Raw genomic sequence first — 16597 nt, 5'->3', positions numbered from 1 at the left:
CCACCTGACAGGCCATAGTCCTGGAACCTTCTGAGTTTGGTCTCTTTTTGAAGCCCATAAGCAGCTTCCTCAGTGGCACTAGTGGTAAAGAACCCACCTGCCAATGCAGGAGACATAAGAGATGCTAGTTCGATCCCTTGGTCCGCAGGATTCCCCGGAGGAGGGCATGGCAACCCGCTCCAAGTATTCTTGCCTGGAGAATCCCCATGGACTAGAAGAGCCTGGTGGGCTACAGTCCATGGGGTCACGAACAGTCAGACAAGACTGAAGCAGCTGAGCATGCGCAGTGCCCGTAAAGCCCCGTGACTCTAGACCAGCAGTCCTCAGCCTTTTGGCCACCAGGGATCGGATTCACGGAAGACAGTTTTTCCATGGGCAGGGTAGGGTGGGGGATGGCTTGGAATGAGTCAAGTACATTGCATTTATTGTGCGCTCTGTGTCTACTGCTACACCCGCTCCGCCTCAGATCCTCAGGCATTAGCTCCCGGAGTTTGGGCCCCGCTGTGCTGAGACTGCACCGTGGCATCCACTCTTTCAAGCCCACTTCTGTCTGAAGACAGACAGAAATCAAGTCTAGGAATTCACAACAAATAACACATTTCCATCCAGTGGTAGAGGTGAGTGATCTCTACCCCCAACAATGAACACATTAATTTTGCATTCAAAAATCTTAACTGTTATTTTAGTTTACTGCCAAAATCCAATATCCGAATACACCTAAGTGCTTTTCTTGAGTTTTTTCTTTTTTCTCTTTTTTTTTCTTCTTCTTTTCTTTTTTATACTTCTTTTTATCTCGACTTTGCAAACTCTTTTCCCCATTCCACACCCCTGGATTCACTAGGGCGATTTGTCTTTGAATTTGCCACTTGGGTTTTTTTTTTATCAAAATGGATATGACAGACTCATTGTGTCTCTACAGGTCAAACCACAGGACAGTGTGGCCGAGAATTCACTTCTGTGGGTGAATGGAAGGCCCCATTTTTCATTTTCTTTGTGTTGGGGACTACTAACTTGATTAAATTTAGACCTTTTCCTGGCTAGGACCTAGTAACCCTCCAGCCATATTACAGTGAATTTTGAGAAACTTGGCCAAACATTGGGCTCTACCAGAATTTTACCTTTTTGGATTTCAGAATAAACAGGCCATCAGCAGAGCTGTGGATAACTTTTGATCACATAGGGAAGCACATTGTCATGGAATTTTTTTTCTTATGTTAATATAATGATTTAATAAAGACATTTGGCACAGAAATAAGACTCTCAGAGACCAAGCATTCTGAACAATGAGAGGATTAAGATCAGCCTATAGGGGATATTAGCCAAAGTGTCTTTTCTGGCTTTGGTAAAACTCTTCCATCTGTTTAGAGATAAATTCATTATCCTTAACTAAAAATCCTCCTGAAATAGATGTGGTAAAAAATAAAAAGTTCAGCCTCTGTTATAAGACTTTCCAAGCAAGCTTAAAATCGCTTAGAGACAAAAAGGCAGGGAAAAGAAAGGGCAGAATCTGCGGATAACGAGGGCCCGCCTTGGTGTTTTATCTGCAAAACAGCGCAGGTCGCAAAGTCTGGATCCCATTTCATCGGAACTAAACATAAATGTAGTGCCTGGAATTCTCCCAAATGAATAAATTCTTCGCTGATAATTTTTAAGTGAAGAAAGATCAACAGGATAGGCGCATGGAGGGGAGCTGTGGGCTGCAGTGTGTGTGTGTGTGCATGTATATGCACGTGTGCGTGCGGGTACACGCACATGCCTGCAGATGGATTGGGGAAAGTAGAGTGTAAGTGAAAGTACTCAGATTCTCATCGGATGTGCCCGTCGGAGTGGGAATCCCCAAGACAAGAAAGGTGTGCATTTCTTTGCATTTAGCTGGACAGTTGGGAGACTGGTGGACACATTGTTTTTTCTTTTTCTTTTGGACACACCGTGCTGAATTTTGTCTTTCTTGGAAAATGTCAGTAGATTGATTTCCTCTAAAAAAGAGCTCATGCTAACTACTTGCTCTCATCTGTTCCTGGTCAGTTTTCCTGTCTTATCCTGAGGACAGCAGCCCGACAGACCCAGACCTCTCTTCCTTAAATCCGCTTCAGAGCTTCTTTCTCTCTTTCTATAGGCTGGTGTTCCTCCCTGGATGGTGGACAAAATGATGCCAGTTTAGGGCAGGTAAGAGAATACCCTGTGGATCGTTCCTCTCCTTAATCTTCTTCCATTTCGTAAGGTCTGCTTTTAAGATTAGTTTGTATTGTTGTAATAGTTGATTTGCAATGTTCTGTTACTTTCTAGGGCTTCCCTGGTGGCTCAGGTGGTAAAGAATCTGCCTGCGATGCAGGTGCAGCACAGTGAATCAGCTGCACATACACGTATATCCCCTCTCTTTTGGATTTCCTTTCCATTCAGGTCAACACAGGGCGCTGCGTAGCGCCCCATGTGCTGCAGGAGGTTCCTGTTGATTCTCCGTTTCACATATACTAGTGTGTATATGTCAGCCCCAGTCTCCCTACTAGTGTGTATATGTCAGCCCCAGTCTCCCTACTAGTGTGTATATGTCAGCCCCAGTCTCCCAGCGTATCCCTCCCTCTCCCTTTCCCGTCGGTAATCATAAGCTTGTTTTCTATCTCTGACTCTCCATTTTGTAGACAAGTTGTTTGCACCACTTTTTGAGCGTCCGCATACAAGAGATCTCATACAGCATTTGCCTTTCTCCACCTGACTCACTTCATTCAGTACGACAATCTCTAGGCCCATCCCTGTTGCTGCAAGTGGCATGATTTCATTCTTTTTATGGCTGAGTGATTTTGTGATGTCTTGCTGAGCACAGTCTGAAACTTCTACAGTGATGGAAAGAACAAAAATCTATGAGAGACCCATGTTCACTCTCAGGATCGAGGTTACCAAAGGAGGAACTGAGTGATTTGTTTACATAAATCTGTCCACCAAGTCTTGAAAAGTCCTGCAAGGAACGCGATTCTTTTGGGGGCCTGAGGTTCTCCTTTAGCGTCTTTGTTTGAAAAATGAAGGAAAAAGAAACGGCCGTGGAATCTGCTCTTCCTCAACCACTGGAAGAAAAGAGTAGAAGAAAAAAGTTACCAGAGACGACACATGTCCCTCCTCTTTCCTTCCCGTCTCCCGATCCACGGGCAAAATCTAATAAAGATGATTAAATTACATGTCTTTTCCTCCCATTGAAATCCACTGCATACTAGTCAAATATTAGAACTCAGGAAATAAGGTCCCTCATGAAACCTTAGACGGCAACACAGGGGTCTGAGCTGGAGGTCTGCCTGACTGGGCAGCTCTAATTAAGAAATCACCCTGCTGAGCAGAACTTAATCTAAATAAAATATAAAAAGGAATTCAGTGAAAACCATTACCTCCTCCCCGTACACCTCAGGAGAGCTTCCACTCCCCTCAGTCCTAACAACTTTCTCTCCCGGCACTGGGGAGCTCTGTGGTGCTCCGTGTGCTCGTGATACAATCAAGAATAAAAACCCAGCTCTTAAAGAGGAAGCTGGGTCTTGTGCCTGACTCTTGCTGTTTGGCCAGACCTCCTAGGGGCCACATGCAGATGTAGTTGATGTTATTTTGGTTTGGAGGCAGGATAGGGGATAGGGAAGCGGGTAAAAAAAGTCCGCCTGCAATGCAGGAGACACACAGGAGATGCAGGTTCAACCCCTGGGTCAGAAATAGCCCCTGAAGGAGAAAAATGGCAACCCTCTCCAGTATTCTTGCCTGGAGAAAAATCCCATGGGAGAGGAGCCTGGCAGGCTACACTCCAAAGTGTGTCACAGTGTAGGACACAAGTGAGTGGCTAAGCACAACACAAAAAAAAGGGGATGAGGTTTGATCAAGGATTGATGAGTTGGACATCTAACCCACTCCTCCAGCTTTAACAGTGAGCTGGAAATTCACAGACTCTCTGTAGGGCAGCTGGATTTTGCCGGCCGATCCATTATTTGCTTTTGATGGCGTGGTCACTTGAGAGCAACTTGGGTTTTTTCAGCATCCTTCCCTGTTCAGGTTAGTCCTTTAAGCTGTGCAGAGTCTGCCTCAAAGTACTGCATCCAAGTCCTAGGTCATTCTAATAGCAGGTGACAATGTTTAGCCTTGTTCCTGCCTACAGTCTGTAGAAACCTATGTTGTGTTCTGGCTGTTGACTCCCATAAGCATTTTTCTCCTCTTTTACATGACTATGGCTTCACATGGGCGGCCTGCCTGCCCACAGCAGTGATTCTTCAACTGTTAAAAACCTGTTGAAAGAGATGGACCCTCTTCCTAGCAGAGAGAAGCAGCACAGAGGCATATACACTTTCCCAGTGGATGGTCAGTCTGATTATTTAGGCAGTTCTCCTCCCTTCTCTTGTTTCATACAGTATTGGGTTGGCCAGAAAGTTTGAGTTTTTCTGTAAGATGTTACAGAAAACCCAAATGAACTTTCTGACCAACGCAAAAGACTATCCTCATAGTACTGAAGTGAGTGAGTGAGTGAAAATTGCTCAGTCGTGTCCAGCTCTTTGCAACCCCATGGACTGGAATTCTCCAGGCCAGAATATTGGAGTGGGTAGCCTTTCCCTTCCCCAGGGGATCTTCCCAGCCAAGTGGTGGAGGGCATGGCAACCCACTCCAGTATTCTTACCTGGAGAATCCCCATGGCCAGAGGATCCTGGCGGGGCACAGACCATGGGGCCACCAAGAGTCGGACACGACTAACTGGCTAAGCACAGCACAAGCTCCTTATCAAAATACTTACGGCTCAAGATGGGAAAACTGGACTTCTTTTTCAAAGGTTGAATGAATGGAGAAGAGGAAAGGAGCAGGGGAAAGAGAAAATAGTCTGAACACCCAAGCTAGGTAGAGAGAAGTGATTGAAAAGAAACGTCTGCTTTTCCTATCTCTCAGCATGGCTGCAGGACCTCTGTTTTCTCCACATCCCCTGCCAACCCACTGTCAGGTTCAGGAATAAAGAACAGAGGATGTAAGGGGAAGTCTGGATGTGATGCTTAGAAAACACATTCTTAAATCACTGTAGATTCTCATTCTCTATCTTACCACTGGTTACCTTAGCACCTGCGTCAACTTTCCGTTACTTCTGTAGACATTCGATAACATCTTCCCCTACCCCAGTCACCAGCTGTGACTCATCCCAGAATGGGGGTGGGACCAGCTTCAGCTGAATAGCTTTCATGCTGACATTTGAAAGAACAAATTTCCAGCTATTGAACAAATTTAAATTTTCTACAGTTACTATAGAACCATATCGATCTCAAGAAGTCTGTATCTCATTCTCTGTGAGACACAACCGTGATTCATAGGAATGTAAGCTGGTACAAACTTTCTGTGGGATCATGTCTCTAGTTTGTAGCATTCATTGTAATAAACAAGCCAGAGTGTTTTGTGGCAGTGACTGTTAACCACGAAAGTGATCTCATTTACTCTGGTTCTAGAAATATCTTAACATTTATTAATACTTAATAGTTAAATATGCCTCCAGCAGCATCAGAACTCGGTAAGTGGTGTTCAGATCTTAATAAAAGATGATGTGCTTGGTTGCCAAAAAAAAAAAAAAAGATGGATAGAACTATATTTGCCCTAAAAAAAGGAAAAATCTGAATTCAAAGGTGACGACAATTTGCTAGTTACATTAAGCTTAAACATTCTGATCTGGAAAATGGAGACAATAATAGTATGTGTCTCATAAGGCTATTCTGAAGGTGGGCTGGAGCCTGGTGGGCTGCAAAGAGTCGGACGTGGCTGAAGCAACTGAGCACACACACGTGCAGGCAAGTTGCTTGTGACATCCTGAAGTCCAATGTGAGTCGATCAGAGCCTCATTTAACAGCCTGTCTTCTGACCAGTCAAAGACACAAGTGGTCTTCCAGTCCACAGAGCCCGTCCAGGTAGGGCTGCACCAGGTCTGGGGTGCAGCCTCCGTGACTGTATTTGATTAGAGCAGTGAGAATACATCACTCTTATCTGAACAGAACTCAGTTACACATACGTGATAAATGACTGAAGAATCTTCTAGCGGACCGCTCAACTTCAAGTGTGATCCGGTTTTCCAGGAAGAGTGAAACAAACCTGCGAGTGGGTGGACAAGTACTGGAGAGAAAAGTTCTCTTCCTGAGATTAGTGTAAGGAAAGCTGCAGCCCAGGGGGTATTCTAGGCCGCTCCTGTCAAGCTGGCCCTTGGCCTGGCATCTGTAAATCTGGTGCAGTGACACCCAGCACGCGGCGTCCCCGTCACAGTCGAAAGTCATGACGTGCACAGTGTGATGGCTCCCAGGGCTGGCGCAGACAGCGTTGACGAACACGTGACCCGACCACACAGCAGCTTCAGACCTGCACTCAGACTCGACCTCCACTATTGGCTCTGTTGAAACAGCGCTAACCAAGAGGGCCAAACCTGCAGAAGGGCAAGAGGAACGTTCCTGCAAAGCCCGTCTGCAGCTCACAGAAGGTGATGAACTAAAACTCCACCATTTGCGCCTAAGTGATGGAGGGGAATGCTCCCTGTGGCGCTCTTAAATAACTGTGCTTTGCCCATGGCAGAATTCCCGGTCCTGAAGCTGCTTCCTTTCCTTATAATAACTGTCCACTAGGTAGCTTGTGGCCAGTGGGCTAAGAAACAGGCGGTTGGTGTCAGCCTCTCGAGATGCCAAGTGGAGAAGTTTCTCTCAGGTTTCTGGGTGGGTTTTTCAGCCAACACCCTTGAAAGGAAGCAGGGCCTGCATGCCACAGGCATTTGGGACACAAGGACCTACACAGTATTTTTGAAAAGTTCAGTATCGCTCGCCGATAAAGGGGCATTCAGTGCGGGCGAAGGCGCTCCGCGGAGAGGGTGGAGACTGGGCTGCCAGGCGGTCCTCGGACAGCGTTTGCAGCCAGTTTTCTTTTTCCACCATCTCTAGAGTTGAGTAGGTGCCAAGACAGCTGAAAGCTTTCGGGGACACCCATAGACACAGATAGGGTGCCCCCCGCTCCCCCAACCCCTGTCTTTTCCATGGAACTTAGCAGCAGCGACCAGGGGCGTCATCACAGAGCGTTAATTTTTTCCCTTGCCTGGTTTCCCACATTCTGTGACCACCGCGGAGCATGCCAGGGAAAATACTGCGAGCCTAGGTAAACGAAGGGGAACCCAACATTCACCAGTCTGGCCTTAAAATAGCCGGCGGAACGCCCCCATCCTGGAGAATACACAGGCGGTGACTGTTAACCAGTGGGCCCAGAGCACCCGCCCACCCCACCCCATCAGCTCGCCCCGATGCCCGTGAAAGCCTATCTCAGAGTACAGGACAAAGAAGGAGCCTTTGCTGCTGGGTTGCCTTTGCCCCCAGCCCACACCTTTGGTGAATATTAATGAACATGCAATGACCTGACAGATGCAAAGCCGTGCATGCCACTGGGCAGGATGGGGACCTTGGGATGGGGTAGGGGGTTGGACAGAGCAGTCAGGCAGAGCCAAGGTGTTCCTGGAGGAGAGCTGAGGCTTGAGGAGCTGCAGAACGCTCCCCAGGGCTGGGCACCCCAGGCAGAAAGAAAAATGCCTCCATATTGACTATTGGATACGCCGGGCTGTAGCTCTAGAACTTGACTGTTGTGTCATAAGGCTGTGGATCCTGGATGGAGTTGGTAAGGTGGAGAGGAGCTCTAACAGGAAGAATGTAGATAAAGAGCACAAAGATGGGGAGAAGGGAATCTGGGGGTGAGGATAAGGAAGAGTGCAGAGTATACGCTGCATCACATAATATTTTCTAAGTGCTTCACATATAAATTTTCCAGATTTAGCCAATAAAAAATGCAAGATATCCAGTTAAATTTGAATTTCAGATCAGTAACATACATTTTTTAGGATAATTTCCCCTGATATGTTTGCACAGAATTATATTTTTTAAAAATCATTTTTATTGGAAATAGAACATCCAGCTAAATTTGAGTTTTAGATAAACAAAGGATAGGTTTTGTTATAAATATGTCTCATGTAACCTTTGAGATATGATTATACTTAAAAAGACTGGTGTTTATCTGGAACTCAAATGTAACTGGTTGTCCTGTATTCTGTCAACAACCCTACGGCCATCCAGGTGTTGCTGCTTCAACCAGAATAAAAACCCTTGAGGGCAGAGACAGTTTCTGCCAGGTTCTTTCTACAAAACCTAATGTTGCCCATTCCACATACTATTGTGCTAGGGTACGTGTGCATGGCTTATTATGAGCCATGCGATCTCAGGCAAGTAACTTAACCACTATTTCCTCGATTTTCTTGCCTTCTAAACGGGAAAAACGATAGCTGCCTGCCTTAGAGAGTTGTTACAAGGAAACAGTACGGGTAAAGTAGTAACTGTATTCTAGGCTCACGGAAAGTACTCAATAAATGTTAGCTATTATTATCACTGGTATTATTATTGTGTGCTTGTGTGTGCTCAGTCGCTTCAGTCATGTCTGACTCTTTGTGACCATATGGACTGTAGCCCGCCAGGCTCCTCTGTCAGTGCGATTTTCTTCCAGGGAATCTTCCCCACCCAGGAACTGAACATGCATCTCCTGCATTGCAGGCAGATTCTTTACTGCTGACCAGGGAGGAAGCCCCAGGCTGAGCTCTAGACTCATTAAATTACTCGCAGACCAGGTTGCATTGAAATAATGGGATTTCTAAACATTTTTTTCCTGTTTTGCTATGATTTAAGGAGATTTGCAGAAATATCGAATGCTCCACCAACTTAAAAATATTTCCTCCACCAACTTGAAATTCCCTCCAGTGAATCATTTTGATTATATCTTCCTGCTGCTGCTGCTGCTGCTGCTAAGTCACTTCAGTCGTGTCCGACTCAGTGCGACCCCATAGACAGCAGCCCACCAGGCTCCCCACTAGAAGAGCATAAGTTGGTTCACTGTCTTTGGAAGGTAATTTGGCAACAGCATGAAAAATTACAAATCACTTTCTCTTTAAGTAGCGAATCAATTTTCAGGATTTTATCCTACAGGAATATTTGAACATGAACCAGGTTATTTATTCCAGCATTGTTGAGACCAAGATATTAAAGTGACCTAAATGCCCATCACAAGGTCATTGGTTAAATCTGTTATGCTGTTAATGTGTGTGGGTGTTCCGTCTTTATGTCTGACTCTTTGTGACCGCATGGATTGTAGCCTGCCAGGCTCCTCTGTCCATGTGATTTTCCAAGCAAGAACACTGGAGTTGCCAGAGTTTCCTACTCCGGGGGATCTTCCTGACCCAGGGGTCGTACTCGAGTCTCGTGGATATCCTGTACTGCAGGCGAATTCTTTACCCCTGAGCCACCTGATACGTTATTAAAACATTGATAGAATAAATGCAAATTATTAATGAATGTGGACACTCTTTCAATACTGATATAGAACTCTCTAAAATATGTTTTTATAAAAGGACAAGGCACAAGAAAGCCTGTAAAATATCATGCCATAGTGTTAAAAACTAGAGGGACTTCAAGGAGGTACCCATGGAGTATGGGTTGAATTCAGTGCCATTCTTCCAAAGAGTCATAGTACAGAAGGGAGAGGAGCCACTTTACAGGGTCAAGACCTGGCAAGCACTGCAAATTCACACCGTCAGTGGTCGGTCTTGGGGACAGTATGTCCCTGTGTTACGATGATGAGGACAGACTTCATCTCTTTGGTCATCCTCCCGAAAACCCATAACCCGGACAAGCCATGACAAAAATATTAACCCAACTCAAACTGAGGGGCATTCTACAAAATATCTGACCTCTCCCAAGCTGTCAAGGTCATCAAAAGAAGGTAAGTCTGAGAAACGATCACAGACGAGAGGAAGCTGAGGAGATATAACAGTTAAAGACGAGGTGGTATCCTGGGTGAGATCCGGGAACAGAGAGGACAGTGGGGTGAAACCAGTAAAATCTGATAGGCTATGGGTTTTGGTTATTAACCATGTGCTGATGTTGCTTCCTTAGCAGTGACAAATGGACCCCAGGAATATGAGGTTAACAAAAGAGAAAATGCGTGGTAGTGTATGGAGGGGCCCTGTGATAGCTTCGCAAAGCCCGTTTAAAGTTTCTAAAATAAAACACATAAAAATGTAAAGGGGGTAGAGAGCACATTGGACTGACCTAAAAGTTCATTTGGGTTTCTCCATCCGATGTAAAGGAAAAATCCAAACAAACTTTTTGGCCAGCGTAATATAATGGCTTACATGCCCATGAAACATTTGTGGAAGAATAGGCCCCAAACTGATAGTTTCCATTACCTCTGTAACTAAGAAGGATCTGAGTTGTTGGAGGGGAAGATTTCACTGTATGCACTTTTTAAAAAAATCTTTTTATTCTATGTTGGAATATGGTTGATAACAATGTTGTAAGAGGTTCAGGTGTACAGCAAAGTGATTCAATTATACATGTACTATTCTTTTCCAAATCTTTTCCCATTTAGTTTGTTATATGATATTTATATACAGTTTAATATTTTAAATTAAAATTTGTAAATTTACTACCATTTAAAAATGCTACAATTGACATTTTACAAAAATAGAATTTTTAATCCAAGTTGTTTCTAAAAGATGCATTAGTTTTGAGTTGCCTTTTTTTTTTTTTAGTAACCCATCAAATCAGATTACATAATGCACCAGATCAGCTCCCAAAGAAGTAATTAACTTGGATTAATTTTTCATATTAAGAAGTGGATGGTCCCAAAGTACAAAGCTTCAAGGACAATGGTACTGGGAATATGCAAAGGGAAAGAAAGCCTTTGATAATGGTCTGAATGCATGGTTCTGCCCAAGGAGACTCTGAGCACCCAGGTGACGTGATGAAGGTACATGGTGTCCAAGGAGGGATGGGAAACAGAGAAAGTGCCCAAAGAGGGGGCTGGATGCCCCAGAGACCGACTCTGCTGATGTGACACGCTCATGAGAGTTTCTCCACCTGCTGCCCAGCAGCCTCGACCTTGTATCATCCCAGTTCCACAACAAGCCTTTCTGTGCTTTGACCCTTCAGCCAGAGAAATGTACTAAACCATCAGACTTCTGCAGGGCACTCCGGACCACAGGAGAGCTGACTCTAGGGTCCTCCCTTCCTGCTCTGGCCCATCACCCCTCTGTTTCAGCCACTGCTTAGCGAAAAAATCAACTGGGAGGTGACAATGAAGTGAATTCAAACGTGACTCCAGGAAGAGAAACCGATCCCTTCAGGCAGAGTCTCAAGCTGGAGAGAAGGGACACAAGATTAACCGGTCACTGAGCGGCTGGGGGCCAGGAGCCAGGACACCCAGCAGGAGAGGCAGAGAGACGGCTAATAATTCACGGCAACACATTAAGCCAGCTCCTCGGGGGCTCCAGCTTGGCTGATTGCAAAGTCAAAACAGAACCGTCGGAAACTGGGAAGGCGCTGTCACTTTTACTGTATTTTTCCACACGTATTTTTAATTTTTTTTTTTCAATTTGGAAATGCTCGTGGGGAGCCGGAAAAGGTAGGCTGGAGAACTCCTGGGGTCTGCAAGAGGAGAAACTGTGTCCTTGCCCAGTTCTCAGTCTGATTCAAATCAGCTGCTCCCCAAGGGCATCCTGCAACGAAGCCACCAGCTAGGTGGCTTCCTGCTGCCACCGTGGAAACATCCCCACTGCCTCTCGTTTACACTGCCCTTCAACGCCAGCAGTGTGCAGCCCTGCCAGGTTACACTAGAAACGTCCTCTGCCCACCAGCCACACCAGCTTCCTCGGTCCTAAACCCAGCAGCTGCCGAACAGGGAGCAGACAGGGAGAGATGAAAAACACCCCCGAAAGTGAGTAACTGGGAAACCCAGGGCAGAGAGGCAGAGGAGTATTAAAATACTCTGCACTTGGGATTGACCCATGCACACTGTTGACACTGTGTATAAGACAGACAGCTAAGGAAGACATCCTGTACAGGGCAGGAAACTCAACCCAATCTTCTGTGGTGACCTGAGCAGGAAGATAGCCCAAAGTAGCCCGCCAGGCTCCTCTGTCCATGGGATTCTCTAGGCAAGAGTCCTGGAATGGATTGCCATTTCCTTCTCCAGGGGCTCATCCCAAGCCAGGGATGGAACTCAGGTCTCCTGCAATGCAGGCAGATTCTTCACCGTCTGAGCCACCGGGGCAGTCCATGTCATGCGTACTTGTATGGTTGTGAAGGACAGGGAAGCCTGGCGCTCTGCAGTCCATGGAGTCACAAACAGATACGACTTAGCAACTAGATCGTGACAACAACGAATGGTTGGTCCGTGTTGCTGTACAGCAGAAAGTAGCCCAACATTGTGAAGCAGCTGCACTCCAGTGCAGATTAAAGCAAAGCTCCATGCTTCTCCCAGCTGATACATGGGGAGCCTGCTTTCATAATGCCCAGCCATCCTGTGGCAGTTCAGAACAGAGCAAGCGGCAAGTGCCAGATGTTTGACGGGACGGGACCGCGTGCCGGGTTTCGGGGAGAAGACGGCACATTCCCGCACACTGTGAAAGATGTTCTGGGAGGTTTACCTGCCCTTGGGTCTCATAACCCTTGGCTTGTTGTTCTGAACTCTAGGCGTGAATCTTTACTTAGCACTTACTTTCTAAATTATTAGGAGTACTCTCATCACAATGGAACATTTAAATAACATTTGCTACATCAGAGGGCATGTCCTCGTTGAAGAATAGCCTTGTAGATTATTTTAACTCATAGAGCTGACAACTTGACTTTAAGGGTAAGCATGTTTGCCATCCCCCCTTACACACACACACACACACACTCTCCTGTCTTCCAGCAAGCCTTGCACTTGCTTTTGAGGTCTCCCCAACGGGCATGGGATCGGCTAACCCCCCAAAACAGCTGCTGTTCAAAAGGCTCAGCTGCTGAACTCTTTCCCTTTGGTTTGGCCAAAGCCTGTTGCCTGGGTCTCAGGTTCCTTCGAGATGGCTCCGGTCGAATGCCCGGCGGGTCTTCCACCACAGACCTTCCGCACCCTGTCCCCTGACCTATCTCATGGAATAGTGCAGAAACACAGTTCCTCTATTGTTCTCTGAGTCGGGGATTGAGGAAAGGGGGAACGTGCATGCACACAAAACCTCCCTCGAAAAGATTAGCACAATTATTAGCCAAGAGCGATGGTTATAAGCCGTTCGGCTCTCAAATTCTCCCCAGCGCCAGGTCACCTCAGAGGCTCTTAAAGCCCCAAACACAAGACAGTGTGTTCTCCTGCATTTTGCCACGTCGTCCTAGAAGGTGACTGGGCCAGTGCTTAATGCCGCCCTCACCCACAAGGCTAATAAGCAGAGGAAGTAAACAGTGAATAAAGCATGTGTCTGAGCCCTGGGTCCCCACGCCCCCATAAGTCTGTAAGAGGCAGATGTCTGGGGCCAGGCGTCACTGGCAATTGATTTGCCCAATTTGGGCAAAATGCTTACTACAACACTGCTGTAGATTACAACTCAGCTCGTGGTTGGTGTTCAATATTGTGCTATCTCCCCCTGTAACTTTTTTTTGGCCGCTCGCTACAGCACGTGGGATCTTAGTTCCCTGACCAGGGGTCAAACCCACGGCCCCTGCAGTGGAAGTGTGAAGTCTTAGCCACTGGCCCACCGGGACCCCCACTCCCCCTCACACCTTATGTGAACAGCAGCCATTGGCCATTGTGCTATCACTCTGCTGGCCCATCCAGTCTCCTTTCAAGAGTTAGGGATATGTTTCAGGAGGGAAATTTAATCGTTCCCAAACTTGGTACCCACATCCTTATACTGCAGACATATTTCAGACCTGTAATCACAGAGGAAACGAAGTCTTTAATTTTATCCCCCTCAATATATATTGATTACATAGATGGTTATGAGAGACATACAAAGAAGAAAGGCTGGAGGATAGAAAGGGTTGTGATACGTATGTGGCGGTGGCTTAATTGCTCAGTCATGTCCAACTAACGCGACCCCATGGACTGTAGCTGGAGAAGGCAATGGCAACCCACTCCAGTGTTCTTGCCTGGAGAATCCCAGGGACAGAGGAGCCTGGTGGGCTGCTGTCTATGGGGTTGCACAGAGTCGGACATGACTGAAGCGCCTTAGCAGCAGCAGCATGGACTGTAGCCCATCAGGCTCCTCTGTCCATGGGATTTTCCAGACAGGAATACTGGAGTGGGTTGCCATACCCTGCTCCAGGGGATCTTCCAGACCCAGTGATCGAACCTGAATCTCCTGCATTGCGGGTGGTCTTCTGCATTGCAGGTGGTCTCCTGCATTACCTAATACCAACTGACTGATTAACTACATTTAAGTTACTGATAAATTAAATGAGACATTGAAAGAATTTGCCAGTTGAGTCCAGACTGCTAATCCAATAACTCTGTGAATATTCTACCCAAAAGAGTACCTCCGTGTGTAAATAAATATAGAGGTGACCATTACCTACAGTTCAGGAAACAATTCAATCAATCCTGTGTTCTTCAAATGTTACTGATTCCCTACCATATTAGGCACGTTTCTCTTAGAGCAGCCATGTTAAAAATCCTATTGTTTCCAGAGGAATCAGTACTGTCTGGAAAACACAGGCCTGGGAAAGAAACTCTCAATGTGGAGCAAAAAAAGAGGACATTTTCTATGTGATGGCAAATTGAGAAAGCCTTCAAGCATCTATGGTTCATTGCTGGGAAAATCTACAGGTGTTAAACTTTGCACATGTCTATGAATTACATTTACAAAGTATTAGCTATAACCCCGTTCCTACGAATCCCCGTCTTTACAGGCTTCCGCCACATTTCTCATGCAGCAGGCTATCAGACAAGCGTCTGCTGAAGGAAATAGTCTGGATGTAAATGACCAAGTCACAATAATTATTTTATATTGCATGTTATCTATATACACACATCCGGACAGAACAAGCAGTATACCACTGTTCGCATGTAACTTTGATAGTGTGTGCTAACAGACACACACACACACACACACACACACACACACACACACACACAGTCTTTCCCATATGGGAAGTCTAATGTTTATTAGTTAAACTCCAGAAAGCCCTTTTTTGTAAAATTGGAATGCAACTGAAATTCTATCTGAATTGGCTTCGCAAAATGGAGGTTAAAAATAATTAATAATAATAAACAGGTCATTTGGAAAGTACCTAAAATCCTGAGGCTAAAGGCATAAACATAAAAGAGCCTAATCGTATAGAATGTATACACATCACTCTTGAGAATTATTCACTAACGACAAGACAGATGGGAAGATACAGCTGCTAACATAATTTTCTCCTTAGGTTGCCTAGAACCAAGCACCTCACGTTATTACACTGACCATAAGCAGGATGGGCATTTTCGAGGCTTCCTAAAGGAAGTATCTGAGGCATGTCCATCACATTCAGTGGGGCCTGTCCACCCACAAACACAGGCACAAATTCATCCAAACCTGATAGTCTGCTCTGCAGAACTGCGTAATTACTAGATCAAGTTCCCAGGAATGGTGATGATGACCCACAAGAAGGAGGACAAAGAGCAGAGCAAAGAACAGCTCGGCTCTGAGGAGGCACAGAGCTGTTTGTCCACCGAGAGGTCCAGTCTGTAGGGGCCCAGGTCACCAGCATCTGCGTGTGAATGGACTTTCCAGAAAGGATGCTCCCCAAGTACCACTCATCGGCAGAAACCAGATTCACAGCAGGTGCCTGCTGCTCATGCCTGCCTGAGCTACATCTCTTTGAAACCAGACAGGGCCAAGGGCTCCCTTGTCCACTTCTGGTGAATCTTGCAAATTCAAAGCAAGGGAGGGTTACCGATGAGGCGATGGTAGGAGGCAGAGGCCCAGCAGGGACCCAAGGCAAGAAAGCTTCCTTGCCAAGAGGAGAACCCTGTTACATGCACACAGCCATTGCTCATTATCTCCCCAAATCCAACGAGCCCACCCCGCTCATCCATACACATCAAGGCCATTCCTTCGCAGGGTTTGGCCTGCCTCTCCCATAGCAGCCAGCCAGACAGGGCGCTGCTGTGAGGCTGCGGTCACCACCAGTACCTAGACCGCGGCCAAAGGAATAGAAAAAGAATCACCACCTAATGGTCTGTCTGAGTAGGGGGAAAACAAGTCCCGTGCGACTGACACACAGCTCTTCAACCCAGGCAGCTACTCACCTAGATCTGGCAAGAGGATTGACCAGAAACATTAGGTTCAACATCCAGACTCAAAAGGAGCAAAATCCAAGGGGATCTAACTCGGCCATGCTCTGCCCTGTCCCTCGGTCTAGCCGACCCAGGACACGACCCCGATGAAAGCAGCCCTGTCATGGAGAGGGAGCCGGGGGTCCCGCCCAGGCCTGTTTCTCCTCCTCAGGTCCGAGCCGCAAGCCCCAGCGTCGGTGTGCCGAACACCCGCTCCTGATATTGAATGAGCCCACAGAATACCTCGATCTGATCTTTTATAGTGCTTTGTTTATTACCTGTGTGCCCTTATTTCATAAGGGAACTGAGAAAGAGAGAGAGAGAGAGCTCGCAGCAATGATGAAGATGACTATTCGCGGCGATCCAAAGACAGCGTTTCTTAAGCTTCATTCATACAGCAAATGTGCCCAAACAAGCTAGCAATTGTTCTCTCAAATGTCACCTTTCCGTAAGGGCCACTGTGCCGATAAACCTC

The 16597-nt window shown here is 46.4% G+C and overlaps 1 long non-coding RNA gene across 1 annotated transcript; it reads right to left on the bottom strand.

Moving 5' to 3' along the window:
• Window positions 1-767: 767 nt before the first annotated feature.
• Window positions 768-16356, bottom strand: LOC138415446 (uncharacterized). Its single transcript, XR_011247254.1, has 2 exons — window positions 16096-16356; window positions 768-3059 (listed from the first exon to the last, which is right to left on the bottom strand). It is a non-coding gene; the product is annotated as an uncharacterized lncRNA (long non-coding RNA).
• Between the last annotated feature and the right edge of the window lie 241 nt (window positions 16357-16597).

Source organism: Ovis canadensis, chromosome 11, assembly GCF_042477335.2.
Source record: "Ovis canadensis isolate MfBH-ARS-UI-01 breed Bighorn chromosome 11, ARS-UI_OviCan_v2, whole genome shotgun sequence".
NCBI classification, from domain to species: Eukaryota; Metazoa; Chordata; class Mammalia; order Artiodactyla; family Bovidae; genus Ovis; species Ovis canadensis.
The sequence above is the reverse complement of the archived record's forward strand: the minus strand, read 5'-3'. Positions and strand labels throughout refer to the sequence as shown.